The 10,855-nt window shown below is 43.0% G+C and overlaps 1 long non-coding RNA gene across 1 annotated transcript in view; it reads left to right on the top strand.

The window, feature by feature from the left end:
* Nucleotides 1–2,451: 2,451 nt before the first annotated feature.
* LOC122561133 overlaps nt 2,452–10,855 on the top strand; it is a 13,337-nt gene continuing 4,933 nt past the window's right edge. Inside the window, exon 1 of the long non-coding RNA XR_006314921.1 lies at nt 2,452–3,562. This is a non-coding gene — a long non-coding RNA (uncharacterized LOC122561133). The remainder of the gene's footprint in view (nt 3,563–10,855) is intronic.

Raw genomic sequence — 10,855 nt, 5'->3', positions numbered from 1 at the left:
GATGGAAGGAGGTGAGAGTGAGGGTGATTGGAGGAGGCCAAGGACCTGCATGTTCTTGGCGGAGTGGGAGGGGGAGTTAAAGTGTTCAGCCACGGGACGGTTGGGTTGATTGGTGCGGGTGTTCCAGAGGTGTTCCCTGAAACGTTCCTCAAGTAGGCGGCCTGTCTCCCCAATGTAGGGGAGACCACATCGGGTGCAGCGGATACAGTAAATGATGTGTGTGGAGGTGCAGGTGAATTTGCGACGGATATGGAATGATCCATTGGGGCCATGGAGGGAGGTAAGGGGGGAGGTGTGGGCGCAAGTTTTGCACTTCTTGCGGTTGCAAGGGAAGTGGCCGGGAGTGGAGATTGGGTTGGTGGGGGATGTGGACCTGACGAGGGAGTCGCGGAGGGAGTGGTCTCTCCGGAATGCTGATAAGGGTGGGGAGGGAAATATATCCCTGGTGGTGGGGTCTGTTTGAAGGTGGCGGAAATGACGTATGTATGTTACCTACAATCCTAAACCTTTTCTTTTAGGCACTATTTTCATGTGTGTCTCATTTATATGCTTACTTACTGGAACTTATTTTAAACTAATAACGGAAAGTGGATGATCGTGAGAGGTGATTAATTACCATTGAAACACAAGATGTACATGTGCAATTCTATGAAACCCTTCGTTCCATCTAAAGTCCCGAGTAACCTTACATGTCTAAAAGTACTATGTTCTCACACTGGTTTGAATTCTGCGTTGGAAGCACAAATGGTAAAGAAGTTGACACTACCCTGATTACAGCTGGCAGAACCAAGGTGGAGGCTATTCTTCTCGCTCCCAAAGTTCCTGCTCCTTGTGCTGATGCTATGACCAGACTGTCAGGCCCTTCTGATTCGAGTGGCCCCATTAAATACAGTTCTCCATGTCATCCCCTCGTACAGTGGCTTCCTATCATTTATTATGTCGTCATGGTAACTGACATGTAGATTCTTTCTACTTACAGTGGTTTGACACAGCAATGTGTATAGGGACTCAGGTTCGATTCCAGCCTCGGGATGACTGTCTGTGTGGAGTTTGCACATTCTCCCCGTGTCCAAGTACGTTTCCACTCACAATCCAAAGATGTGCAGGTCAGGTGAATTGGCCATGCTAAATTGCCCATCGTGTTAGGTGCATTAATCGGGGTAAATTTAGGGTAGGGGAATGGGTCTGGGTGGGTTACTCTTTGGAGGGTCCATGTGGACTTGTTGGGCCGAAGGGCCTGTATCCATACTGTGGAGAATCTAATCTAATCTGTTAAAAAAAATGCCCATACCTGAAATTGTCTGTTGTGGGGCTATTTGTAATTTATTGGGGCAGCATAGTGGCTCATTGGTTAGCACTGCTGCCTCACAGCGCCAGGGACCCAGGTTCGATTCCAGCCTCGGGCGACTGTCTGTGTGGAGTTTGCACATTTTCCCCGTGTCTGCGTGGGTTTTCTCCGGGTGCTCCGGTTTTCTCCCACAGTCCAAAGATGTGCTGGCCAGGTGAATTGGTCATGCTAAATTGCCCATTGTGTTAGGTGCATTAGTCAGGGGTAGGGGAATGGGTCTGGGTGGGTTACTTTTTGGAGGGTCGGTGTGGACTGGTTGGGCCAAAGGGCCTATTTCCATACTGTAGGGAATCTAGTCTAATCAACATGATTCACAGAAATGAGATTCTGTCCCAGGAAATGGTGTTATAAAAGGCAGTCTTGGATATTGTAATTTCCCTCTTGATTGAGCCAACCCATCTCAAAAACAATTCTATCAAAACTCTGACTTTTGTTCGATCCAAAACCCTGCAGCATTAACTATATTGAATAGAATTAAAAATCACATTACATCAAGTTATAGTCCAACAGGTTTATTTGAAACTGCAAGGTTCAGAGCCCCAGCTCCTTCCTCAAATAGTGAATGAGAGAGCATACATTGGACACAGAATTTATAAGTAAAAGATCAAAGGGTCATACAACTTATGCTAATATATTGAACAAATCTAAATGGTTATTAAAATTTTAATCAGTAAGGATGGAGATGCAGGTTTCGATTAGTATGTAAATCCCAAAATTTCTTTCAAGTCACTGCCCCAAGATAACTTATCATAAAAAGGTGACATCTCAGCTTAGACCATTGCATTTTAGGTGTGAGGCCTTGTTTAAAGTCTGTGTCTCAATCTGGAGTCAGACTGGTTTTATTTCCAAAGTAGGAATTTATAAAATGCCACATCAACGAACTGTCTTTGAACAAAATAGAATGTATCTGCAAATATGAATCTCTGAATGCAAATTCACCCCATAGATTTATATGTGTGTGGGAGACAGACAGTTGGGGTGGGTGTGTGTATGTGTGCACTTGAGAGTATGTGAACGTGAAGGAATATATGTGTGTGTACTTGAGTATGTGGGAGTATATGCCTGTGAGAGAGTCTGCATTAGTGTGTGTGAGAGAGACAGTGTGTGTATGAGGGTCTGTATGACTGTGTGTGTGTGTTTGCATAAGAGAGTGTGCATTTGTCAGTGTGTGAGAGTGCATAGCGTGGTAAAGTCACCTGTAGAGTGACATGAACTCAAAACCACGCTTGAGGCCTTCCTCATGGGTGGGTATCAGCCTTGGCTATCAGTTTCTGATCGGAAACTCTACGTTGTTGCATACCCTGAAGTCTACCTTGGAGGACGGTTGGCTGAAGATCCAAAGCTGAATGTCCTTGACCACTGAAAAGATCCCCCCTGGGCACATCCCTGTCTGGTGATTGGATGAATGGACACTATGCAACAATGTCATAACAGCTGCATAGTTTCCCAATATACTCTGCCTCAGGTGAATAGGTGTTAAGACAATCAAGGTAAATGGCTTGTATATCTGTCTGGCCTGATCCAATGTGTCGGTGAATTCATGGTGTTGCCATGAGTCTACTGGCTCTTGGCCTTCTAGGTGATAGCGGTGACAGGTGTGGGGGTGCTATTTCAGACACTTTGGTGTTTACTTCTGATTTATAAGCAAATATTTTCACCAAAAAGCACTTTTTCTTTTTAGGCAGTAACTTTTTGGAAATTAAGTTTATAACTCTGCATGCTTTAAATTCGGTAACCTTTCAAAAAAGAGACAACATTAAGACATTTGCCTACAAAGATACTGATTAACTATCGAGGCCAGGAAGGCAAATTGCTGGATCAGAAAACGAATATTTTGATCTCCACCAAAACACTCAGCCTGAAGTTCGGAACAAATACTTATCTTTACTGATAATATATATTAAAATCAAGGAAGCCTTGGCAAATGATTAACAAGTTAAAACAAAAAAAACTGAATAATCTGCGCAAACGCATCAGCTTCTGACGAAAGTTCATGACCTAAGCGGGGAACTTTACTTCTGTCTCCGCAGGTACAGCCGGATTTGTTTCAACTGAGATGTTACAGTGTGTGCAGGAAGTCTGCGAATTCCTGAGAAAGAGGGAAACAAGTTCTTGAGGAGTTTAGAGAACGGGCAAGGGCAGCTCTCCCCGGGAACTTTCACGTTGTCAGCAGCACTCCGTGAGGGCTGGACCTTCCCTGGAGCACTCAGTGCAGTAAGTCCCAGTTTCTCTCAGTCACTGAGATCTGTCTTCCCCTTCCTTTCGCTTCGAGTCCTGGAAAGTGTTGCCTCCCACGTGACAGGAGTGGAAGTCGCGCAGGCTCAGATGGGACACTTTGTATCCTTCAATGTATCCATTCTGTGGGTAGCGAGGCTGGAGTTGGAAATATCGCCCTGTCCCACATTCAGTCATCGCTGCTGGAGCACAGCGCAACTTTAATGGTGTTACACCCCAACGCCGGGGCCTCCTGTTACAGCGCCGCACAAGCCCATCCTGTGGTTTCCCCATCAACTCCACAAACATCCATCTCCTTTATCATGCTTTGCTCGGGATTCTTTGGCTGGGGTGTAATTTGGTTTCCTTCATGCAGCTTATCTTCCTCATTTGTAGTGATCCTGCTGACAGGCCCAAAATAAAACGCACTGCTGCTTTAAGGGAAAAATGATGCCGCTGAGGAATGCACTTGGTCTCTTCTGCGGCCCAGAGCATTATAAAAACCGTGGCACCGAATGATTCACAGTCTAAGGGCTTCTCTGCAGACTGACATTTCAATGCGCGGGTACACTTTGCTGACAGCAGGATCCTCGTGGAGTACATTCACTAGTCACCATGCAGTGCTGTAAACAGGCTAATCTCTGACTAGTGGACATACTCCAGGTGGATATTTTACCTGACATTACTGGCACTAGTCTGTTTCACTTCAGTGAAACATTAGTCAGTGGGGTTTTATGGAGATGTCCTTTGACTACCAATTATTATCCGTTCTTAGAAGTATGTTAAAAATGAAATGCTCTGGGATGTGTAAGAGGGTGAGTACTTTACATAATAGTACTTATCCCTGTAGTGCTGCTCTTTAAAGAGTTTGCAGTGCACGTGTGTGAAAGATACACAGCCTGAGCAGCTTAAAAGCACTGGCTGTTGTGTACTGATCTTTGTTTATGCAGCCATTATTTTAAATATAAAACAATCACTTATATAGTCAACAGAATCCTGAAATTCTACTACAGTTGGTAAGGTTTTTTTTGGAGAACTCATGTGGTTAGAAAACACTGTTTATGTAAGTCGCTTTGCAGAATAGAATGTTTGTGATTGTACCTGATTGCATTCCATTCACTTTGCCTGACAAATAATTAATATCATAAGGACTCCAATGAAGCAGTTGTCAATGTTGTCACATTTTAAAAAAAATAATCATTTTTATAAGAAGGCAAAAGAATGCAAGAATGTTAGTAGCAGCATTTTACAGTATCGCATATCAGAGAACATACTTGTCGATGCAACAATTAAATCTGGCTTCTTCCCTTCGCATGTTTCCCCAAAACTACTGTTGAGGCTTCACTGTTAACCCACTGACAGCCACTCACTGCAACCCTCAGACTGCATCTGATCCAGGCCCAATTCATTTGCTGGCAACAGACATCATTTCTGATATCAGCCTTTGAATTTGAACCTTTTGGACAGCTCAGAACCATTGCACAGAGTATTAAGATGTGGGGAGATGATGGCCGAGTGGTCTTACTGTCAGACTATTAATCTGGGAAAAAGTGAAGACTGCTGATGTTGGGGACCAGAGTCGAGAGTGTGGTGCTGGAAAAGCACGGCAGGTCAGGCAGCATCCGAGAAGCAGGCGAATCGATGTTTTGGGCAAGTGCTCTTCACCAGGAAGGGCTGATGATGGGCTCTTGCCCAAAACGTCTATTGTCCTGCTCCTCGGACAATGTCTCACCTACTATGCTTTTCCAGCACCACACTCTCGACTGTTAATCTGCAGACCCCAGGTAATGATCTGGATAACTGGCTTTGAATCCTGCCATGGACTATGGTACAATTTGAATTCAAAAAACGACATCTGGAATTTAAAGTCTAATGATGACCATGAGACAATTGCTGATTGTTGGGGAAGACCCCATCTGGTTCACTAATATCCTTTAGGGAAGGAAACTGCCATCTTTGCCTGGTCTGGCCTACATGTGACTCTGGATCCAGTATGGTGACTCTCAATTGCCCTCACCAATTAGAATTGGACAATGAATGCTGGCTCAGCCAGTGATGCCAATGTCCTGTGGATTAAAAAAAACTAATCAGCAGTTCACAATATTGTGGACCAAAGAGACAGTATGATAGAGAAGTAATCTGATTAGTCCGTCAAATCTCCTGAACTTTGACGAGGTTTTGGTTATCTGCCCTAACAGCTATCTACATAGCTTGATTTTTTTTTCTCTGACCCTGCTCCTGTTGCAGTTGTTTACTATGTTAAAAGCACTGTATAAATTCAAACTTTTGTTATAGAGTAGGCTGCTCATTTCTCACAAGAGCTTATTGTCCAGTAAAGTGCCATACAATGTTTGGAATTTTGTTGAACAGGAATTAAATACAGATTGTAGAGAGTACTTTGTGGCACTGTTCACACAATGGTACATAGATTGGGATAGAACAGATTATAATTAAGAAATTCAAAAAAGGAAAGAGGGATACAGAGTGCATTTTTTTCTAGATGGTTTTAGAAATATAATTTTGAGAAGTGAATATATGTATTTGCTTCACTGTCTTCTGTACCATGCACTGTATTCTTCCAAAGGAGGTGTTTGACAAGGCTGCATGGAGTTTTGTCATATCATGGGCTTGCACACACAACTAGCTGTGTCAGCCCTCGATCCAGAACAGGAAGTATCAAAATAGGAGCAGGAATAAGCTATTCAGACTTTCAAGCCTGATTTGCTGTTCAGTATGATCATTGCTGATCGTCCAACTCTGTACCTTGTTCCCACTTTTACCTCATACCTTTTGATCCCATTGTCCCTAAGAACTATATCTAACTCATTGTCACCTTTCAATGTTTAGGCCTCAACCACGTTCTGTGGCAGAGAATTTCCCAGGCTCACCATTCTCTGGGTGAAGAAATTTCTCCCCATCTCCGTTCTGCAGGGCCTGCCCCATTTTCTCAGACTGTGACCAATGTTTCTGGACCCTCCTGTCAATGGGAACATTCTTCCTGCTATTCTCCTGTCTAGTCCTATTAAAATTTTACAGATTTCTATGAGAACTCCCCTCATTCTTCACAACTCCCATATATGTAGTACAAAGAAATCCAATCTCTCTTTCTATGTAAGTCCTACAATCAGTCTCTTCCTTGCACTCTTTCCATAGCAGAACATCTTTCCTCAGATAAGGAGAACAAAACTACACACAATATTTCAGCTGTGGTCTCAGCATCGCCCTGTACAATCACAGAAATACCTCTCTGCTCCAGTCAAATCCTCACACTATGAAGTTCAACATACCATTTCCCTTCTTGACTGCCTGTTGCCTCTGCATGCTTTCTACTATGACTGATGTACAAGGACACATGGATCTTGTTGCGCCTCCTTTTCCCAATCCATCACCATTCAGATAACAATCCATTGTCCTGCTTTTACTATCAAAGTGAATAGCCTCGTATTTACCTACACTGTACTTCATTTACCATGCGTTTATCCACTTGCTCAATTTATTCAAACTGCACAGAAGTATTTCTGCATCCTCCACACAGTTCGCCCTCCCACCCAGGTTTATGTTGATTGCTAACTTGGAGAGGTTGCATTTAATTCCTTCATTTAAATTATTAATCTATGGCGAATAGCTGGAATCTGATCTTGTCAGTGTTATTCTAATACTCTAATATTAAATCTTAAACAATGGACTCCAGCATTTTTCCTAATGCTAATGCCCGGCTAACCAGTCTATGATTCCCTATTTTCTCAGTACCTATTTTTTTACATAGAGGGATTACATTAGCTATCCTCCAATCCATAGTAACTGTTCCACAGTCTGTAGAATCTTCAAAGATGACCAATGCAGCTACCATTTCTGGGGTAACTTCCTTCAGTACCCTGGAATGTAGATTATTGGGTCTTGGGGATTTCTTGACCTTTAAATCCCATCAATTTTCCCAACACCATTTCTCGATTAATACTGATTTCCTTCAATTCCTCCCTCTCACATGACCATTTGTTCCCAACATGTTAAGATTTATTTATGTCCTTTATGAAGACTAAACCAAGATCTGCATATAATTGGTGTGCCAACTCCTTGTTCTCCATGATGACTTCCCCTGTTTCTGATTATAGGGGACCTACATTGAATAAATGTTTTCACTGCATTTCAGTGCCTATTTAATAATTAAAGTTTCTGAAGGAAACTGAAAATGTAAAGTTTGATGAAAGGCATAGAAAATTAGGGGATCATGTTGCTGAAGTATGACTTTGGTCAACTTGGGCAGAGGAACTGTTTAGTAGAAGCTAAGACTTTTCATTTTTGATTTAATTTCAATTTGTAGATCATTTGTTGGGGTGGGGGCAAAGAATGTTGAGAATCCAGTTCAGTGTTTATAGCACATGTACTGTTGAACTAAATATATGGAGTTGCCTAATGATGGGCTTGTGGGAATCATCTTGAGTGTATCAACCTCTTGGCTTGTAGCCCATTGGCAAACGTTTGGAGATTAAAATGAAATTTGAGCAAAACGTTGAACAAATTGTCAAAAACAACTGTCATTACATATCAACAAATTTTCGGAAGTCACAAAAACAAATTGCAAGAGATCCACAGCAACGATCGTTTCATCTTGTTCCATATGTACTATATTTTCTGCTCTATCTTCAGAATATAAATAACTTAAGTACTATGGCCATTTGAAACTTTGTCTGTTTAGCTTAGGTTTTTTTTCAACTATTCATGTTTATTTTTTCCCCATAAGTCTTGGTTCATCTATTTTAGTTATGACTGTTTATTTACAGAATGTCTCTGAATGTTTGTCCTTCACCAAGGTGAAAGAAGTCAGTGCTTAGGAATGGAGTATTTCCAATATTTGCACCAAGTATCAACATTATGGCACCTGAGCTGTGAATAGCACAAGGCTAATAGAGTGTTTGCTGTTTGTGGTTGAACCCCAACGCTAAAAGACAGCAACATTCCTAGCTAAACCAATGATGTTTCTTCAGTTTAAAATTTGTCTTGTGGTGTCTGATCATGAAACTCTATGTAGTTTTGTGGATTAATGCCAAATATGGTGTGGTTAGGAAATATTACAACTCAATCTGCTTATGATACTTACCATCGAATGCAAGAAATTTTCATCTTACTGTAGCCTGTTTGCAGAGATTAAGATCAGTGGCTCTGTGCTACTGCTAGTATTGTTACAGTTATGAGGTTTATAAGATTTTTATGTTTTTTGGGAAATAAAATGAAGGAGGTCATGTGCCTGGGCTCAAAGCGTGCCTGATAGTGGGCCTGGGAAGTTTGATTGATATCAAAGGAAGACTTGGATAGTTTTACTTTGAAGAAGGTGCTTAAAGATTTGGGAGCATCTAGTGTGTTAGCAGTGGAAAGTGAAATTCTCCAGCATTCGAGGAAAGAGTTGTGATTGTTGCAATGTAAATTGTTATGCTTTGAACTATCTAGTTCCAATATGAAAGAGAGTTGGGCTTTCAAGGACAGCAAATCTTATATAAAGGCCCATATGAGTGGCTGCTTCTGCCCCTCCACTTCTTTCGTTAGGGAGACCAAGCATAATCTTAGTGAGCGGTTTGCTGAGTACCCTAGCCGGGCTCACAGCGGCCGACCGGACCTCCCAGTCACCGCCCATTTTAATTCCCCTTCCCATTTCCTTTCCAACATGACCATCCTTGACCTCCTCCATTGCAAAAAAAAACAAACCAAACTGCAAATTGGAGGACTCATCTTCCACCTGGGCAGTCTACAGCTCGAAGGACTCAACATTGAGTTCTCCAATTTCAAATAACTTTCTTTTGTCCGACTCCCTTCCCAGCTCTTCCCTTTCCCTTCCACTCTTCCCAGCCACCTATCGGATTCATTCCTCCCATTGACCAACCAGGTTCTACCCTCTGCCTGTCTTCACCTATCCCCACTTCACCACCTGCCCCTACCACCCCCCTTTATCTGCTGCTCCCCCTACACCTACCCTCAGTCCTGAAGAAGGGTTACACCCGAAATGTTGACCTCTCCATCTCCTGATGCTGCCTGGCTTGCTGTGTTCTCCCAGCCTCCTGCTTGTCTGCCCTACTTGGCAAAACTGAGATTACAGGCATTCTTAGAACATCACTGCTTTTAGTATGCCTAGATCGAGGAGAAAGGGAACAGCTAGAGGCCAAGACATATGGTTCGCTGCACAAGAATGCATATGGTAACGTGTGCTCGGACAGAAAAGGCCAAACCAATGAGGAGTTCAAAATGAAGCTAGAGGAGTCAGCTAACTTGCGTAAGATGGAGACATTTGAGTGGGGGCCACATTGGAAGTCTTTTCTCAGATTCTAACTTACTTGGTTGAAAAAAGAAATAAGCCATTGGGATCTAAAAATTCTTTTGGATTGACTCTGGGAAAATTGAATGTCTGTATAAAGGGCCATGTAAGTTTACCAGTGAAGTGTGTTTTCCCAGGTGGGCTTAGAATAAGATGGGAGGAGGTGAAGCTGTTCAAGTATAAGTTACCTAAAAAGATGTTTTAGTCACTTGTTACGGTAAAGGTTTTAAAATGTAAACTCTTGTGTCAGTCATTTGGCTATTAACTGAAAGTTTTAATTTTAAAGTTATAACAAGGGTTGTAATAGGAGAAAGTGAGGACTGCAGATGCTGGAGGTCAGAGTCAAAAATGTAGCACTGGAAAGGCACAGCCAGTCAGGCAGCACTCGAGGAATAGGAGAGTCAACGTTTCGAGCATGAGCTCTTCTTCATCATATGTGATGAAGAGCTCATGCTCGAAACGTCGACTCTCCTGCTCCTTGGATGCTGCCTGACCTGAGCTTTTCCAAGGTTTATAATAGGAGAAAGTGAGGACTGCAGATGCTGGAGATCAGAGCTTAAAAATGTGTTGCTGGAAAAGCGCAGCAGGTCAGACAGCATCAAAGGAACAGGAGAATCGACGTTTCGGGCATAAGCCCTTCTTCAAGCAGGCTAAGATAAAAGGTAGGGAGGAGGGACTTGGCGGAGGGGTGTTGGGAATACAATAGGTGGAAGGAGATTAAGGTGAGGGTGATAGGCTGGAGAGGGGGCGGGGGCGGAGAGGTCGGGAAGAAGATTGCAGGTCAAGAAGGCAGTGCTGAGTCCGAGGGTTGGGACTGAGAAAAGATGGGGGAAGGGGAAATGAGAAAGCTGGAGAAATCTGCATTCATCCCTTGTGGCTGGAGGGTTCCTGGGCAGAAGATGAGGCGCTCTTCCTCCAACTGTCGTGTTGCTATGGTCTGGTAATGGAGGAGTCCAAGGACCTGCATGTCCTTGGTGGAGTGGGAGGGG

This window comes from Chiloscyllium plagiosum, chromosome 22, assembly GCF_004010195.1.
Source record: "Chiloscyllium plagiosum isolate BGI_BamShark_2017 chromosome 22, ASM401019v2, whole genome shotgun sequence".
Classification (NCBI taxonomy): Eukaryota; Metazoa; Chordata; class Chondrichthyes; order Orectolobiformes; family Hemiscylliidae; genus Chiloscyllium; species Chiloscyllium plagiosum.
The sequence above is the reverse complement of the archived record's forward strand: the minus strand, read 5'-3'. Positions and strand labels throughout refer to the sequence as shown.